Here is a 20,366-nt window from a genome sequence, read left to right as displayed (position 1 = left end):
TTGAGATTTGCTCTTAACACAGAATGGATAACCCTGTCTTTCATCTCTTTGGACTGAAACTAGTCTCCAAATTTGGGTCAATAATTCTCCACAGGATACCTGAATTTTCAATGTATTTTTTGGACAAAGGCTTTGTTAAATTTGCAATGGGAAAATTATACATAAGACACCTTCTCCTTTTGAATTTTCCTATTTTCATCACACCTCTGAAGTTCTTCTAGTTGAACTACTATAGACCGCCAAACTTCACACACACACATATTCTGATAATGTCTTGAACATGAGCCATTTTTGAATATTTAAAATTAGACACGTGAAGAGTTAGTCCCCCTATTCAGGAAAACCTAATGGTGTTTTGCCCAGATTATATGATGAAACTGTCAAGTTCTATCACTTACTTCCATTTTACAACACCGCTAGCCTGCCTCATTAGCTCTTCTCTTCACAAAAACCCTGGTGGATCAATGCTGGCCAACAGGGAGCTCTTGGGTGGAGGTGAGAAAGATAGTGTATTTGTGCATAACAGAGGGTGAAATCTGGGCTTTGCGAAGGAAAGAGAGGTTTGATTAGGTCTATGAGGGAGTAGAGGAAGAAGAGATGTAAGAGTGGGGGTGTGCTTTGCAGGGAGGCTGCAGGAGTGGATCCCAATATGTATGCACATACAGATGGAGTTCCCCCATTGCACTTCTGCCTGCTGGGATGAGGCAGCCAAGGCAGCAGTGCCTTGGGCATCTATGATTCCTCACACTGCCATAACAGATGCACTGGGAGACTCGTGGAAGCAGAACCATGGGTAACTTGAATATATCAGTATTTTGGCACTGCTGCCATGGGGAAGACCACATAGCTGGTCAGAGTGGCAGATGCAGGGACATTCGTAGACAATGCCAGCAAATGTGTCCAACTGACATGACCAACCTATAGATTTAAGACCGTTGCACTCTGGACTTTTATCCTGGAACTTTTAGAAAAGCCAAAAATACTTACTCAAAATCATGCTAAGGAGAAAACAATTAATGTGGGGAACCTTGTTTTGAGAATTGTTGATATCTTCTGAGACTGTGTTCAAGGATGATTTGTTTACAAGATAAGATTGTTTGGGTTAAGACACTATTGGAAATAAATGCCATAACAAACTGGGTAGTTTTCCATGGACTATACAGTTATAAAAATCGAAAGGATTTCCTCAGCTTGTGGTTGATTTTCTTTCACTGGGAGTTTCAATACCTATTCTTTCCTTCACTTTTCTTACTTTTCTTTTTAAGTTGTGGGTTTAATGGTTACAAAACTTATTGGGTGTCAGGACATGCGTTTTTTAAGGTTTTAACAACATCCCTTAATGTCTTTTAGATTTGGTATTTGACTGCTTGGCTGATGCTTTCTTAGCTGGTTCCTGCCACCAGGAAAGAAGAGGAAATTTCAACCAACAAACTGGACCTCACCTCTGATTACCTTCCAGCCTGATCTTCAATGAAGCATGGGACTTTGTCTGCCTAAGGAAATATTCAGCTTCAACTAACATCACAAAAATCCATCCATATCTGACAGTACAGGAGCCTATTTTCCTCCCTTTTCCTTCCTCTTCTCTGGTTGCCACCCTGTTGTTATTTCCATCACTCATGAAGAACCCTACAATATTCTTGCACATTTAAGTGATTTCATTTGTCTTTTTGTAATATGTATATATAATGTCTGGAACAAATGGACTCCTTAACTCCTTAGGCTTCTAGAACCTACAACAGTACAAACAGATAATACTAACAATCATGTAATTATTAAGGAGTTAAAGCACTGGACAGACCACTGTTTTATTACTGTGGAAGGGTGCACACACTATCTAATTAACTCATAACCACCACTGTTTTGATGGTTATCCAGGACAGAAGTGTTAAATAAGAGTTTTCTCCTTTTTTCTCCCCCCCCCATATCTCCCTAATATGAAACAAAGGCAGTGAGAATATACTTGTTTTGTTTTGTATTTGCTCCTCAAAATGCTGGCTGAGCGCATGATGAGTTTCTTGATTGGTCTGTCCTCATGATTAAAGTGCTCACCTATGGGAAGCATTTAGCTTCTGTTGCATCAGCAACCTCTGTTCCTTCCCTAAAATTGTAAAGACTTGACAGACAAGGCCACAAAGATGAGTGCTCTCTGAGAAAGAGCAAAACAAATGAAAGCCACATTGAAAAACCTGTTTGGATGATGGTTGATCAGACAGAGGGGAGCTACTTTTTTAGACTGACCCATACTATTTCCTCCTCCTATATGGAGCACAGGACATAGACGAAGAACCTACTCTCTCCCAATGAGATTTTGGAGGAGTATCCTATCATCTAGAACGGGGTGGGCAAACTTTTTGGCCTAAGGGCCACATCGGGTTTTGAAAACTGTATGGCGGGCCGGTTAGGGGAAGCTGTGCCTCCCCAAACAGCCAGGCATGGCCTGACCCCGCCCCCTATCCGACCCCCCCCCGCTTCTCGCCCCCTGATGGCCCCCCTGACTCCTTTCCCATCCAACGCCCCCCATTCCCTGACAGCCCCCCCGGGACCCCAGCCCCATCCACCCCCCACTCCCTGTCCCCTGACAGCCCCCAGAACTCCCACCCATCTAACCCCTCCTCTCATTCCTAACTGCCCCGCCGGGACCCCTGCCCCATCCAATCACCCCTTCTCCCTATCCCCTGACTGCCCCCCGCCCCCTCATCCAAGCCCCCCTCTCCTTCCTTACTGCCTCCCCGGGGTCCCTGCCCCCATTCAACCCCTGTTCCCTGCCCTCTGACCATCCTGCCCCTTACCCACACCCCCGCCCCCTGATCACCACCGCAAACTCCCCTGACCTCTATCCAAGCCCCTCTTCCCCCTTACCGCGCTGCCTGGAGCCAGCCAGGCCACCGCGCAGCACAGAGTACCAGATCAGGCTGGGCTCTGCAGCGGCGCTGCCTCAGGAGCTCGCAGCCCCTCTGCCCAGAGCATTGCACTGGTGGCGCAGTGAGCTGAAGCTGCGGGGAAGGGGGAACAGCAGGGAAGGGGCCGGGGGCTAGCCTCCTGGGCCAGGAGCTCAGGGGCCGGGCAGGAGAGTCCCGCGGCCTGGATGTGGCCTGCGGGCCGTAGTTTGCCCAGCGCTTATGTAGAATATTCATTTGCGCCACTAAAATCAATTACTAGATTCAGACAGAAGTGTTGCCTCTTCAAACTGCAGTTCTCATAAGCCTGGGACTAATCCCCCTGTTCTTTTCCTTGCTTCTATACTCCTCTCCACAGAAGGGACCTGCCCCCTCTTGATCCACCGGTTTGGAAACCTGACTAAGAGGAAAAGCTTTTTGCAAACTTGCTTGAAAAATCCATTGCAATTAATTTTAACACTTGAAAGTGCAGAGACTTCCCTTTCAAAATGCATTGTAAAGTCTCAGCTATATGCAGATGTAACCAGACAGCACAGAAAATAGTGGGACAAATCTTTCTCTTCCCAGTTGTGTGTGGGCAAGGACTTGCAGCTTTGCTGCCAGGAGTCACCCGAGAGATGGTGAGCGGCTGCTGCAATAGCCAATTTCTGTATAGTTTGTTTGCTGCTGTTGTTTTTTTAACATGCATCAAGTTCTCACTGTGAACAAGAGATAGTCAGTCAGTTTTGCCAGTGAATCTGAGACCAAAATAAACACAGTGTTTCCAATTCTTGCAATATTTGATGCTTTTCTTGCCTCAGCTCCTGAAGTCAACTGATCTTATGAGATACTCAGAGTGGTCATTAAAATAAAGTTAGTTTCCAGCTTTCATGGTGTCACAGGTCGTCCCTTCACCTACCCTGTGAGTACTGCTGCCTAGCCTGTTCTTGTGGTCTCCTAGCCACAAACACATGCAGGCTGTTTCCCTTTCACCACATGTGCTTTTTAATCTTCAGTTTCAAAGCATAACAGATGGAACCACAGGTATACAGCAGGACGAATACTTTCACACAGCTTTCTCTCCTACCCACAATTCACTCTCTGAGCCCTTCTCTTTACTTCTCAATTCTTCACCAATATATCCTCCCAACCACTGAGCCAATTCCCTCATTAACCCAGCAACTGCCACCCAAGTCTCTAGTAATCCCCAACAGAAACTGGTTAATTGACTTCAATTAAGTTTGCAGTCTTCCCAGTGCTGCAGCAACCTCGTCACCAGGGTGCTACAAATAGCACCCTGTCTTATATGGTTGTGGAGAAAAGTTTGAAAATGTGACTAAAGTGTATTTTAAAGGCAGAAAAACGAAAAGGGAAATTAAAAGAACCACAAATTTATTGTAATCTCATGATGTTTTGGGTCCCAATTTATTATTTTTAAATGCTTGATGCTGGCAACGCTGCAGACACTATTGCATGATGTCTTTATGATTTCAAAGTCTGGATATGAATTGGATATCCTATGGCTATAAATGTTTCAATTCAAAATTGGCATTAAATTTGGAAGCCGCTCAGATCAGTGAAAAATAATTTTACAGTTTTAGAAAGATTTTATGCAAACCGACCGGCCAGGAAGAATGTTTGCATGGCACCAACAAGAAATTAAAAACAACTGGAACTGTGCAAATTTCTTTGAGAATTCTTGGCCTTCACAACATCCTCTGGCAAAGAGTCCCATAGGTTGAGTGTGTGTTGTGTGAAGAAATACTTCCTTTTGTTTGTTTTAAACCTGCTGCCTATTAATTTCATTTGGTGACCCCTAGTCCTGGTGTTATGAGAAAGAGTAAATAGCACTTCCTTATTTACTTTCTCTACACCAGTCATGATTTTATAGACCTCTATCATATTCCCCCTTAGTCATCTCTTTTCCAAGCTGAAAAATCTTATTAATCTCTCCTCATACGGAAGCCATTCCATACTCCTAATCATTTTTGTTGCCCTTTTCTGAACCTTTCCAATTCCAATATATCTTTTTTGAGATGGGGCGAACATATCTGAACACAGTATTCAAGATGTGGGCGTACCATGGATTTATACACAGGCAATATGATATTTTCTGTCTTATTATCTATCCCTTTCTGAATGATTCCAAACATTCTGTTCGCTTTTTTGACTCCCGCTGCATGTTGACTGGATGTTTTCAGAGAACTATCCACAATGACTCCAAGATCTCTTTCTTGAGTGGTAACAGCTAATTTAGACCCCTAATTTAGAAGCCTCTGCTCCTTAGATGTGCAGGCACTGGCTCTATGGCTCCTACGCTGAGGAGGTGGTTTATCTCCTGATGTAACAAGCTCTTGTGAGAAGGGTCCCTGAAGAGAAATGAGGAAGGGTATTGGTGGGGGTGGGGGGTGGATGGAGTAGCCATCTTGAATGATATCCACCACCCATTATTTGGAGGTTATCTGTTACCAGGTGCTGCGGAATGGGGCGAGACGATCTCTAAAAACATTAGTGAAGTTTTCCAGCATGAAATAAGGAGAGTGCTCTATCAACCAATCCATCAAAACTGTCTCTTTGAGGTGGAGGGCTGAAAGGAAATTTGCTAAGATCCCGACATCTTTTGTCTGGAGAACCTGGGCTTCTTCCTCTAAGGTTCATACAATCTCTGTTTATATTGAGATGAGTGAATATTGTGAGCGAGGCTTAAATGGTGGCTGAGGGCTGTACTTCCTTTTGTATCCAAGTGTATAGATCTCGAGGGATTGAAGAGTGGCCTTCAAATCTTTTAACGTGCGGAGGGAAGGATTAGTCTTTTCAATAAATAATTTAGTCCCCTCAAAGGGGAAGTCCTCCACCATCATTTGGACCTCCTTGGGGAAGCCAGAGAGATGAAGCCATGAGGCCCATCTCATCACAATGGCAGTTGAAATAGAATGTGCTGCCGTGTCAGCTGCATCAAGTGCAAACCGGAGAGACCTTTTTGCTACCAGATGGCCTACATTAACCAAGGCTTTAAATCGGTCCTTGTGAGAATCGGATAGCTGTTCAATAAAAGAACTAAGCGTCACTAGTCACATAGTCCACTAGGCTTGATAGTTTACCACTCTGAATTGAAAAATGGACAAGGAGTAGGCCTTCCTGCCAAACAGGTCTAGGCGCTTGCAGTTCTCGTCATAGGGGGTGGACTTAAAGTGGTGTTGGCAGCCTTTAGAGTTATCTGCGTATACAATGAATGAATTTGGAGGCCTGTGAGAGAACAGGAATTCCGTGCCCTTTTCTGGCACATAATATTTCTTGTCCACCTTCTTACAAGTTGGTTGGACACACCTTGGTGGGTAGAGCCTCATTAATAGGGAGGGCCACTCTGGAGGAGATGGAGGAATGTAGAATGTCCATCACCTTGTGGCGCGACTCAGACAACTCTTGTAAACGTACTTGGAATGCGTCTGCCACCCTCTGTACCAAGTCCTGGAACAGTTTAAAGTCACCTGTCATAGATGGCAGAGAGAGCATCACTGTCTCATTTGGTGATGATGATGAGAAGTGGGCTGGAGGAGTGACTACCTCCTCTATTTCCCTTGCTACTCAGGGAGTTCAGAGGCCCTTGAGGCAGTGGCTGAAGTAGGGCACTTCCTCGGCTGTTGGCAGGCCATACTAGCAGTGATGGAGGCCTGTTGCCTTTGGGCCTGCCAGGGTCCCAGTATGGCCATTGTGATGGGAAGGGGTCTGGTGGTTAGTACCATGGTTGCCGAAGCCAGGGAGGCTGTGGGTCACAGGGGTGGTATGCCTGGTGTCCGTAGTGAAACTGGTCTCTGTATGGCAGGTGAGAAGAGCGTTGGGAAGCTAGGTCCTTTTGCTCACTTTCTGATTCCAATGACAAAAAGGGTGGTGCATGGCAGGAGGTCATCAGTGAGCCAAGGGCTCTGGGTGAACTTGGTACCAGGGCCCCAGTACCGAGCAAAGGAGAATCCAGTGCATCGACACCAAAAGATCCATTGGTACAGAGAGCGTCAGTACCAGCAGAGGCTGTTGCTGCCAAGAGACTTATACCGACAGTGTCGGAGACACAGACCTGATAGCAGGGTGCATCGGTGCCTGACGTATCATCATCGGTACTGATGTTGATGACAGTACTAATACAGCCTTCCCCTGGGGTGGATCTTACACCCCTGCGGTACCGATGCTTCTTTGCCTGTGCCCATCAGGTCTTTAGGCATTCCGACTTCCCCTGTCGGTTTGGTACTGCTCGTGCCCTGGGTACCAAATTTAGATGGCTTCAGTGTCATTGGTACTAATAATACAGATTCAGCCAGGGATTATTTTCAGCTCAATCGGAGCTCACTATGAGGATGCATGGACCTTTTCTTACAGGCCTTAAATGAGTGGCTCATAGGTGTCTCTCTTAGCTCACTCCCTTAGAAGTGGAAGTTGCAAAGTGAGGGCTCCCACAGGGACTCTGGAGGTTGAAGGGCTGACTCCATGAGTAGGAGTTTAAGTCTCAGTTCTCTGTCCTTCCTGGATCTGGGCTTCAGCTGCTGACACAAGCCACACTTCTGTGGAATGTGTTTCTGTCCCAGGCAGCGAACTCACTGCGAGTGTCCATCAGCCACTGGGATAGATTCCTTGCAACGGAGGCACTTTTTGAAGCCCGGAGAGCCAGGCGTATCCTTGTCTAGGAGGATCCCCCCACAAGTGGTCGACGGAAGACAAAGTTCTTTTCTTCTTCTTCTTCTTTTTTAAGGCAATGGCCAAAATAAAATATAACAAAGCAAAGAAAGAAAAAGGGCTTCCCAAGAAGCTAAAATTAGCAATTCTAAGAGAGTTAATGATCCGCAAAGAGACAGCTCTAGCTCGGTCTCTAGCCAGCAGCAGTTGAGAAGGAACTGAGGAGGAATTGCCCACGCATGCTGTTTAGCCTCATGGCAGGCAGAACGGACTGCTACCAACGTTCTTCAATCAGCAGCACAGGGACGCATACACACCTACAGTGGAGCACCCATGGGGACACTACTCAAAGAAGAATTGTCCATTTATTCCTACCTTTGTTTTCTATCTTTTAATGTATTATTGATCCATGAGAGGACCTTCCCTCTTATCCCATGACTTCATACTTTTCTCAAGAGACAGTGGTGAGGGACCCTGTCAAAGGTTTTCTGAAAGTTCAAGTACAGTATAACCGCTGGATCACCCTCATCCACATTTGTTGACTCCCTCAAAGAATCCTAATTGATTGGTGAGGCATGATTTTCCTTTACAAAAGCCAGGTTGACTCTTCCCCAACAAATCATGTTCATCTGTGTCTGATACCTACATATATCTTGGCCCCTGGCTCCTCCTCAGCACTACATATGATATGCCTCGAGAGGTCCCCAGGCAGGAAATTCCCCCTGTGGTTCTTCCAGTCATCACAAACCCAACTATCTATATTTTTAATAACCAAATCCCTCTTAGTATTCCCAGTCTCCTCCCCTAGAGGTGTAGTGCATGAGGATAACATGACATCGTCTACAAGGAGATCCCAACTATGGGATCATTTCTCTCCACTCCAGTTTGATGTTCTTCTTCCCTTTCATCCTCCTCAAAAGCACAGAGGCTGTCTGATTAGGGATGGGACTGCTCTACTGTGTCCTGGGAAGTCTCGTCTATGCACCTCTCTATCTCCTCTAGCTCCTTCAGTTCAGCCACTCTAATCTTAAGAGCCCATACTTGGTCTCTGAGGGCCACGAGTTGCTTGCACTAAATGCACACATACGCCACCTGCCCACGAGATAGAGAGTCATACATGCTGCATTCAGTGCAATAAACTGGATACCCCCTGCCCTTTCTGATGCTGGACTTAAGCCTGCATTATTTTTACTCTTGACGGGTTTTGTTTGTTGGTTTGTTCTTTGTGCATATTTTTTCTTTAGCAGGGGTTGGCCTAAGTTTAGAGAATTTTTCTTAGTTGTATCTGCCTCTCATGCTCCCTCTGTAAAGTCCCTCGCAAAACTCCCGCTTGCTAGCTTCTCTGGGTGCTTTTGAGCTGGGTTTTTAAACCCCTGTTCTCCCTGAGTTAGCACCAAGGGCTCCTAAAGGATTTCGGGATCAAAGGATGGCAGGCTAGATCCTCCTTAGGGTGTATTAGTTAGCAAAACTGTCAGAGATATGGATTTCTAGGAATGAAAGATTTTTACTTGCTTAAAAGATGAACCCCTTTGATTAACCTAGCAAAAAGTATACTGAATGAACTGTGTGATATCAGAAGTAGGTTTTTTTTATCCAAATCCCAGCTAATGCTTTTCTTTCAGAATTGTAGTAAAACAGACAGACTCCAAATATCACCAAATGGCACTTTACACCAAAGAAAGATGTTGTTCAGTTTGGACTAAAACTAGAAAGTGTTGCAAATTTCCTTGACTTTTCTGGAACAATTGCTTTTGTTTTGCTACAGAAAAACACCCCTAAAACTATTACCATCTTGGCACAGAGTGAAATTGGGATAGGAATAACACCAGTACAGCATGACTTGGTTCCATTTGTGGGGAAAGCATCCAGTGAGTGTTTTGACAGAGTGTAATCCCATCTCAGGGCATTCTATCTTTCCTTTTGTAAATCAGAGACATCTCAGACATGTAATCTGCAGTGTTACAAAATCAAAATGTGGATATGTGCAGCAAATTATTTTAAAGGTTAGTCATTATTGATTTTGTTTTACTTGCAGATTCCAAGTCTAATCAAAACAACTTCTTGTTTTATCTTCCCATCTGGAGGAACACTGGGGTTCCAGGACTCCAAAGTAAGTTTGAAACAAAAACCTGATTGCAGCAATTCATCAGAGGTGGTTTTTTTTAATGTAACCCAACTACTTACTAGAATAAAGCAGTCATTCTCATTCAATTGGATGTGATCACATTGGCAGTGACAGTAGAATTCCCTGGGGATTTTCTATAACTAAATCAATTGTAAATAGCATAAATACTGCAAACATAGGAATTACTAGAAGAGTTTTCTTATGCTGCAAATCAGATTACCCTGACACCAACTCCTTCATGCACAACTGACAAAGGCAAAGGTATTACTTTGGCTAGAGATAAACCAGATTCAGACCTAGTGAAGCCACAACTACAAGAACAAAGTCATTTCTAAGCTTTACAGGCATATAAAGCACTCTACAAATACTTTATTTCCAAATCAGAAAGACCGTAAAGATAATAAAGAAATTATAAATCATAATATGGCAAAACAATGGTTCAATCTTTTTAAAGGACTGCTGGTTTATATCAATATGATGGGCAAATACAATGATGGGTAGCTCTCTTGCACTTCTTTCTCCCTTTGATTTTTTTCCCATGGAACTTTACCTACCCATTCTCTGAGGTTACTAATGCCTGCCTTTTTGAAGTATTTTTTCCTTTTTCTGCTGCTCTCACATCTTCTTTTCCTTAGAATCATGAAAGCTATCATTTCATGATCACTTTCACCCAAACTGCCTTCAGTCTTGAGAATTGCAACCAATTCGTCCGCGAGTCAGAATCAGGTCTAAAATGGCATGATGGCTTGTGTAGAAGTCATCCAGAAATCACAGTTATCTACCAGTCGTGGAAGCAAATAGCATATTGGTCCATGCATTTTAACTGTGGAAATCACTGTGTGAAAGGGTCTCGCTTCCAGTATATTATAATCCACCAGAGCAAATTTCAGAGGTTCTCTAAAGTCCAGAGAAGTTTATTTTTCAGTGGTCAGACTTACAATTTTACTTTTTAGGCCCATTCTACAGACCAAGAGAGGGATTAAGGAAATGGCTACAGTTACTCATCCATTTTCTAAATGGGTAAAATGTATTCCCACAGGAAATGACATAGCTCACACCAAAGCTTTTGTATTGATGAATCAGGTTTTCAAACAGAGACCTAAACCTTAGAGTACAGAGCCAGATAAACCAGATGTGTGTAAAAAACTGGGAATTAACTGGGGATTAAACAAAAGTTATACATTGCATATAAGGTCTTTGGGCTGTTCAATCCACACCAAATAGGTTTTATGACTTTTGAACTTATCAATGAAAGAAGAATACAATTATCTTATCACATTTGTATCAGACAAACACTGAAATCTGAATCTCTGCTTCAAGAATTAAGCAGTACATTTCTCAGTTAAAGCAACATTTGGTGGCAAGTTTTATCTTGTCCCAGTAAAACCTACAAAGGTCGGAAAGGGAGACAAAGCTAATTACATCAAGAAATCCTCACCTAAGAAATACCAGACAGGTGACAAAGGTAATTTACTTTATCTACCTCCACAAATAGAAAGGCCCATGCAAATTTCAGTGCTGTTGGAAGGGTTCTTATGAAAGCATAGGGAAAATATAATCTGTGGTGCCACATAAGGCAATGTAGAGTATTTATTCATTATCATTCCATTGTACATGAGGAAACTGGCTTCATTCTTCAAATCCAACTTGTAAAAATGGATGACAATTTAAAACTTAAGTCAGTTCTAAATGTAGGCACCTGAAAAGATTCTATCAAGGTCAAAATGATAACCCCTCCAATGGTGGCTTATCAGGAAGAATCTCCTGATGAGTACCTACTGCCTAATTGAAATAAATGGAGAAAAGTCAGAGATCTGTACTGGGTGTGTCCAGAAAGACCATTTGTAACAAATAATATCCAGGCACTGTGTGGAATGAAAAGTTGTGTTTCTAAAAATTGCCAAGTTCAGCTATCAAAACATCTTAAACCATTATTGATGGCTGGTGAGCACACCAAATAAAATAATCAGTTTTCATGAAACAGCCAAAGTGTATGGTGAACATACACTTTCATGTCGTGTGTTTCACTCATGTACCCAAGAATAATGTTGTTATAATTGGAAAGCTTTCCCTATACTATTTGGACCCAAATTGACGAGATGCAGATATAGAAATGGTTGATTCATGTATTGAAGACATAAGAATTGCTGATGAAGTTGCATTCATGCCATCCAAACTGCACTACAATGATATCTGCAGTCTTGTACAAACCCTAATAAGGGGGAAAACATTGAACCACCTGAAAAATTGCACCTTCTTTCACAAAATTATTTGATTCTTGACAGCTTTTTATGTCAATCATCACTTTGGCTGTGTCAGCTGTGCTTTCAGTAGTGCTAATATTTGTATATTATTTTAGGAGAAATATGTAAATGCATGGCTTCTCTCAACATATTTGAAAAAATTAATCTACTTATAACCGAAGAGTGAAAATGTGTTTTTGATTGTGGTATCTTGTTGTAGTACCACCAACTGTACTCTCAATTATTGTAAATTAATAGAACTTCAACCTGAGTAATTTTCATTATGTTTCAATCTTACAATGGACACTGATTTTTCAAATGGGCTGTTCTATTGAAATACCACTAGACATGATTTCAAGATCTGATCAAACGGGCCTGAGTACCATGAGTAATGGACTTTTTGTGAAAATGAAACCAAGTGACATGACCTACCTATATCAGAGAGACTGTAATGGATTTATTGCATTTAAAGTATGAACTTTCCCCTTGGAAAATTATTAAAATCATTTAACTTGTGTTATGCTAGCAAGAATATAATGCTTGCAGGGAAATTTGTTTTGATGATTGGGAATTTGCTGGTGTTTCTCTGCAGAGTAATCCATGAGTGGCTGGCTATAGCACTCATATATTATAACTGGGGGTAATTTATATGCTGGAGGCTGGATATGAGCAGACCAGGAGTGGTAGCAAAGCAGTGTAAGGAGCACCCTAACTTGGAGAACTGAGGGGACACAGCTGTTCATCAGTCCAGACTGTCCTCTGCGTAATGTCACAGACTGGCTCCTTGTTGATATAGTCTTATGCAAGTTTGCTTTGCTTATAGATTAAAATTATTTAGGTTAAGAGACTCAGCAATTAAGCAAGTAACAGAGCTGTAGGAGGAGGTGTGCAGCATCTGAGAGCGGAAAGACTTCATAGACCCACGTGGGATGGAGGATGTGAGCCAACTACAGATGACTACAACAGCACCAGAGAAGAAAGGAGAACCAGCTGCTCTACAGCAAGTAGACTGGCTGCTGGCTACCTCAAGCAGCAGACTGTGCTCCATCTCCCCACCCAGGTCCTGTCTTTATTGATGTGAAGAACCAGTATGCTGTACTGGCAACAGCTGAGGAGCAGAGCACAATGCTGAGGAGGAGGAACCACCTGACCTCAAATCTGGGAGGTTCACGGTCACTGGACCCAAGAGAAGGCGGTGTAGGGTTTTAGTGCTTGGGGACACCTTTCTGAGGGGGACAGACACATCCATCTTCTGACCTCACAGGATGTCCCAGGAGGTGTGCTGCCTGCCTAGAACCTGTGTCGGAGACAATACAGAAAGACTGCTGAGGCTCATCCATCCCTCTGACTACTACCCCATGCTTCTCATCCACATGGACACTAATGATATTGCTAGGTATGACCATAAGCAGATCAGCAGCGACTTCAGGGTTCTGGGAGCCAGGGTCAAAGGTGCATATTGTGTTCTTGTCCATCCTCATAGTTGACAGTAGGGACCCAGTCAGCGACAAGCGCTTCCTGAAGATGAATGCTTGACTGTGCAGATGGTGTCGATGGAAGGGCTTTGGCTTCCTCAAACATAGGATGTTGTTTTGGGAAGGTCTTCTAGGAAGAGATGGGATCCACCTGACCGAGGAGGGGAAAACCATCTTCACACATTAATTAAATTAGGCTCAAAGGGGGCAGGTGACAAAAGACCACAGGTAAACATAAAAAAATGACAATCTTAACAGAGGGTTAGATGTTGATGGGGACATGGAAAATTATAATTAGGTCTTAGGAGCAGCAAGAAGGAAATTAGTTGGGGAATCTGCTCAATCTTAGATGTCTATACATAAATGCAAAGTGTGTGTAAACAGAATAAACAGGAAGAACTGGACATATTAGTACATAAGCTAAATTATGACTTAACTGGCATCACAGAGATTTGGTGAGATAAGTTTCATGGCTGGAATACTGGTATAGAGGGGTATAACCTGTTCAGGAAGGATACTTGGGATAAAAAGGGAGAATATTTTGTATTATACATTGAGAGTATACACACTGCTTGTGAGGTCCAGAAGGATATGAGAGGCTGGTCAGTTTAAAGTTCTGGGTAAAGATAAAAGGGGTAACAAATAGAAATTATGTTATGGTAGGGATCTACTATAGACCACCAAATCAGGAAAAGGAGGTGGATGAGGCATTTTTAGAACAAATGACAGAAATATCCAAAACATGTGACCTGGTGGTAATGGGGGATTTTAACTACCCAGATATTTGCAGCAAAAGTAATACAGCAAAGCACAAAATTTCAATACATTCTTAGAATATTGGGGACAATTTTTTGTTTCAGAAAGTGGAGAAAGTGAGTGGGGGATATCTATTTTAGACTTGACTGTGACCAACAGGTAGCAAATCTGAAGGTGTAAGGCAATTTGGGTGAAAGTGATAATGGGGGCCGAGGGATGTGCTGGCCGCCACTTCCCGCAGCCCCCATTGGCCTGGAATAGTGAACTGTGGCCAATGGGAGCTGGAATCAGCCGAACCTGCGGATGCTGCGGGTAAACAAACCATCCTGGCCCGCCAGTGAATTTCCCTGACGGGCCGTGTGCCAAAGATTGCCGATCCCTGCTTTACTATGTAGGTAAATTGTGATCAAATACTTCACAAAATGTATGTTTCTACAACATTATTCTTAAATTGGCAATGTCATTTTGAGTTCTGGCAAATCGAGCATTGATTCTGTTTTTTAAGTTAACTTCCAGACATGTACTGTCCATGCAGGCCTTTCTTGTATCATTGCATTTTAACACAAATTTCTGTGTATTTTTTTAAAAGCCACTTCATATAGAAGAGAGATTATAGTATGCTCCTAGGAAACATCTGCAAATCAGGCAACACTGAGCATAAACATAGTTGGAATCATTCCAGTGTAAGTTTAGTTCCAACAGTATAGAAAACTCTGAACACTTTGGTCTCTTTTCTAAGTCTGCGTGCTTGTCCATTATTGTTATGTCAGCAGCACTGTCTGTTCCACTTCATGGTGTATCCATGTAGACACCCAGGACTGAATTCTTGGTAGACTTTGGGTGTTAGATATTTGGTTGGTAATATTCACATACCCTAAAACTCAGTATGCGCTGCTGTCAAAATTTCATTGCACATTTCTCTGTCACTGCACACTTTATATGCCTTGGTTCATGCTAGATAAATGCATTTCTTCAAGGATCTCCCTAGTGCTGCCACAAGGAAATTTGTGCCAAAATTATTAAAAAGCGGATTCTTTGAGGAACGTGATGCATCATTTAATATTTTCAGAAAAATCTGTTTTAAAAAACAGTGGGAAAATGATTGCCTAAATTTTGTACATCATGAAGTTATCTGTATCCTCAACCACTAAACAAAAACATAATACAATGGTGGGGGGGGGGGAATTATACAACATAGGCTCAAACTCTGAAAACCATGAAACTCCAGAATACATAAAATGGGGGGGGGGGGAAGAGATCTAAAATGCAAATGTTGCTAGGGTGGCAGTGTGTATTTTTTGTGAAAGATGCCCGTTTGTGTTTAATTTGTTTTGTTTTGTTCTTTTTTTTAAAAAAACTATTCGGAAATGGAGAGATCTGCCAATTTTTTAGAAAAAAAATACACTTCTTTGGGAACGAGCATATCTAATGAGAGAGGGAGAGAGGGAAGAGACTGCCCCCAATCCCCAAAGTACACAGTTTGTAAATTAGGTTGGTAAACTGAGTGTGCCAGCACTAGAAAAAGAACTTCAAAAATTCTCCAACTGAAAAACAAGGAAAAATGCACTCTATAAAATAAAAAAATAGAGACTAGAACATCAAATCATACAGTATCAAAATTGGCTTGAATTTCAATTTGAACTGAGCTTGAACATGTTTTTAGGTTTAAATAAGTATCGTTTCTCCATTTCCTTGACCCTCAATTGGCGTCTACTTCTTGATATCTTGTGAAATCCATCTCAGGGTCTTAGCTATGGCAGCATGTCCTTGGCTGGCTGCTGCCTTCAGATCTCACAGGCTCCAGTGCTTCCCCTGTGTTTCAAAGTGCTTCTGAGCCAGGAGTCTCTAAAACATATGAGGTTAGACTAAAACCGCCATCCCAGACTGACTGAAAACTTCACATAGAAAACATCTTACATGTGAGCCTGTTAAGAAGCCAATTATGGAAGTGTGGGAAATCTATTAGGAGATGAGGGCCATACTGTGAAAGAACCATCTGGTAGGGCTATGAGAGAGGAATAACAAAGATACAAGTGTCCTTGCCATTGTTGGCAATGAAGTGGGAAGATGGTATTGGTATGCAGAAATTACTTTTTAGAAAGCAAAGAATCATCCTCTGATTAGGAAGTGAGATTGAATATCAGTGCTTTGATCTGAAAGTGCTGTCTGCTACCATGATAGGATATTCATCTTTTCCGGTTTTCCTATACAATTTTTATATAGGCTTCTAAGTCAGAGAATTCACCTTCTCCTAGGGGCAATATGTGGGTCCTGGGAGGAGCAGGGTTCTATTTAAAGATATGTAGGAAATCAGTGGTGGAAGCATGGTTGGTGAGTAGGACTCAGGATGGGCATGAAGGTGAATTGGGCTGCGGGGAAACATGGGAATTTGAGCTGTGTGTGAAGGGCATGGGGAGAAGTGGAACTGGAAGTGATAAGGGCCTGGCAGAGAGAAGCAAAGGGGAGAAGATCTGCATGCTGACAAATCACCTTTGGCTTGGAATGGGTCTCTTCTTCTTCAATGCTTAGCCGAACAGTTGGCCGTAGTGATCGTTCACCATTTGGTCCCTTCCTGTGCAGCCGCAAGGGCTCAAAGACCCAAAAGTCCAACATCAGAATAGACTCGATGAACCCATTTAATAGGGGGTCTGCCTCTGGGCCACTTCTACTCCTCGGTTGTTGGAATTTTATCTCAGATGTTATATGCCACCTGAAGAACAGCATTTGCCAGAATGACTTGTGGCATTCCCGTGACAAAGCCTCCAGCTTTGCCCAACCTGAGCAGCAAAATGTCCATGTTTCACAACAGTAAGGAGAGGGTACAGCTCGAATAGATTCTTAACTTAGTGGTCGTACTGAGATGATGTTGATTCCATATTCGTTATAAACGATCCATGCCAGACGCTGTGATGCCAATCTGATGGAGAACCTCTGTGTGAGAGTTGGAGGAACTGGTGAGTGTAGAAAACAAATAGCAAAAGCTAGAGACTGCTTCGACAGTTTAATTATTCAAAGATTGGAGTCGTGGGTGGACCTGGTCCTAGATTTTGCACCAGGAGACATGGAGACCAACCTTAACCAACTCCTCCTCCATTTGCTGGAGTGCCTTGTGAAACCTATCGGGGCTCTGTATTAGAAGAACAATGTCATCAGCATAGTCAAGGTCTGAGAGTGAGAGATCACTGATCTTAATGCCTATGGACCTGACAGAATGCTGCATTATGAAACCCATTACCCAATGAAAGAGTGCAGGGGCCAAGACAGAGCCCTGCCTGACACCAGATACTGATTTAAAAGGGCTGACATCCAATTTGCAGCTTGCTAATCAAATCCAGAAGAGTAGTTGGATCACCTACACCCTTTAAGGCCTTCCATAGCACAATTTGGTCAACTGAATCAAATGCAGCCTTAAGTTCAACATATGCTATGCACAGGGACTTCTTGAACTCATGGTGCATCTCTGACAACAAGCGGAAGGCCAAAATGGTGTCTAATGTGGACCTGTTCCTCGTAAAGCCTGACTGTTGGAGATGACACTTCTGATGTAGCAGAAGCTCCAAATGTGCTAACAGATCATGCGTAAATACCTTCCCTGACACGGACAACAAGGTGATCGGCCTGTAGCTCTTACATTCACTGCAAGGTCCCTTGCCCTTATAAAGTGAGATCACAGTACCATCCTTCTAGGCAGTTAGCAGGGTTCCAGTTGTCCACACCAGACAAAAGATGGCCAGAATTGATTCCGCTACAGGGTCAGTAGCACATTTTAGCAGCTCTGTGGGGAGGCAATCAGCACTGGTTGTGCGTCCGTTTTTCAGTTTGCAGATGGTGCACTTCACTTCATCCAGCGTTGGTGCGTCAGTACAAGTGTCTGGGTCTGGAACCACAGTGACTGCCAAACTGTCCTGCTCTGAACAAGCGGCAGCTGGAGGAGTAGTTCAGGATGCCGTGATAATGTTCCACCCAGTGTGAAAGGATGTCGTCATCCGATGGGTCTCTGCTCTGACAAATCTCCTATAGTTTGTGAGAGTATAGTGCATCTCTTGCCTCTGCCTTCCCACTCCAACCGCTCACCCCCAGCCCATATTTCCCTGCTTCCCCCCTCTGCTCTCCACGGTGCAGTTGAATGGTGCTTTGGAGAAACCAAAACAGGGATGAATAGAGACATGGATGGAACCAAGGTAACACCAAGGGGGTTAGTTGTGGGGGCCTGAGATTTGGTGAAGGGAAACTCATAGCCTCTACGCCAAAGTATCTATTTGAAGGGCCCACTGGGGCTGCTGCTTTGGCTCCCTTGTCCACCAAAGCAGCTGTGTTGTGGGTATCCCTTGATCTGCTGTTGTCTCAGCACAGAGACACTGGACTCCATGCACCCAATTCCCATCAGCATACATCTCTGGACCCCCTTGTCTCTCCATATGTTCTCTCACATCCTTTCTCCCAAGTGGTGAGCAGCCCTTTCAGGTAATGTGTAAGCAGATCTATAGGGGGTGTCCTTCAAGTGTCCTATATTTGTACAGAGTCATTGGCTTTTCCCCACTGTTCTGCCCACAACCAAATATCTGTTCCCCCATAACACCCCCATCTCCCATACACTTGGATCCTGGAATACCCTTGGTTCCACCCTCAGGTAGCCTCCCTCTCTCTGCCACACTTTGTGTGGTTTGCCAGATGGAACATCTCAGTGTGAGAGATCTAATTATTATTATTATTATTTATTATTATATATACATATATGATTTGTGTTATGGTAGTGTCTAAAGGCCCCAACCAAGATTGGGGCCCCATTATACTAGTCTCTATACAAAAGACATAGAAAGAAACAGTCCCTGCCACAAAGAGCTTACAGTTTAAATGGACAAGGCAGACAAAAGTGGGGGTGGTGGAATATGATATAATATACAAGCAGCACAAATAATGCGATGATGGTTTCAATCAGGTTAATTTCATGATATGAGGCATGAGAAATTTGTTTTTAATTTTTGGGGTGTGATTTTGTTACAGAATTAGCTAAATGAAAAGACAAAGAAAGGAGATGGGGATATTGAAGGGAGGAAGAGAAGGGGGATAGGGAATGGGAACATGGAAGGGAGCATGGTGGAGTTGGTTGAAGTTAACTGGGTAGCCCTTGCTGTGTCTCACCTCCTCCCATGGTGGTGCTTTATCTGCTGTTATCCTCATCAGATTTTTCAGCCTGGGATTGTAGCAGGGGACTGTTAAAATGTCACAGGGAGGTGTGGGGAAAAGGTAGAGTGTCATAAATTGGAGGGGGTTTACAATTACAGGTGGGGAAAGGTCATGGAGGTATCTAGGAAGAATAATTGGAGGGACCTGGATGACATCCCACCAATTCATCTCCAGTTGTTTTCCTCCTCCCCAATATCTCACAAAATCTCTGGCCCTGTTCCCCTTTTGGGAGACATAAATGGGCACAAATATGGAGGGCAGCTTCTCACATTCCCAGGTCACTATCCCTAACTCCCCCTTGTCACAGTCACATGTGCACACAAGTTCCATCTTTTGCTGCCTTCCCTTCCAAAGATACACATTATTAGTTACCTCATTCTGCCCCCCCCCTCCAAAGTGCATACACTGTCTTTCTCCTGGCTTAATCTTCCCCACACACACTTTCCTGGTTCTGTCCAACCACCATCCTACCCACTCATGCACTCTTACCTATGTCCCATTACCTATCCTCCCCGCGGCCCCCCTCCTCCACAGACATTCCTCCAGCCCTGCCTGCCCCATTTCCCCCACAACAGACATTTCAGGTTCTCCCATTCCCAGCACACACACTCAAACACATTCATAGAATCATAGAATATCAGGGTTGGAAGGGACCTCAAGAGGTCATCTAGTCCAACCTCCCGCTCAAAGCAGGACTAATTCCCAACTAAATCATCCCAGCCAGGGCTTTGTCAAGCCGGGCCTTAAAAACCTCCAACGAAGGAGACTCCACCACCTCCCTAGGTACCACATTTCAGTGTTTCACCACCCTCCTAGTGAAACAGTTTTTCCTAATATCCAACCTGGACCTCCCCCACTGCAACTTGAGACCATTGTTCCTTGTTCTGTCATCTGCCACTACTGAGAACAGCCGAGCTCCATCCTCTTTGGAACCCCCTTCAGGTAGTTGAAGGCTGCTATCAAATCCCCCCTCATTCTTCTCTTCTGGAGACTAAACAATCCCAGTTCCCTCAGCCTCTCCTCATAAGTCATGTGC

The 20,366-nt window shown here is 43.5% G+C and overlaps 1 protein-coding gene across 8 annotated transcripts in view; it reads right to left on the bottom strand.

Moving 5' to 3' along the window:
- The window catches only part of VPS13B (vacuolar protein sorting 13 homolog B), a 948,921-nt gene that overhangs the window by 346,684 nt on the left and 581,871 nt on the right, over positions 1-20,366 (bottom strand). The gene's annotated exons all lie outside the window — the stretch shown is intronic.

Source organism: Trachemys scripta, chromosome 2 (assembly GCF_013100865.1).
Source record: "Trachemys scripta elegans isolate TJP31775 chromosome 2, CAS_Tse_1.0, whole genome shotgun sequence".
NCBI lineage: Eukaryota > Metazoa > Chordata > Testudines > Emydidae > Trachemys > Trachemys scripta.
Note: the sequence above shows the minus strand (reverse complement) of the source record. Positions and strands in the feature narration are given on the sequence as shown.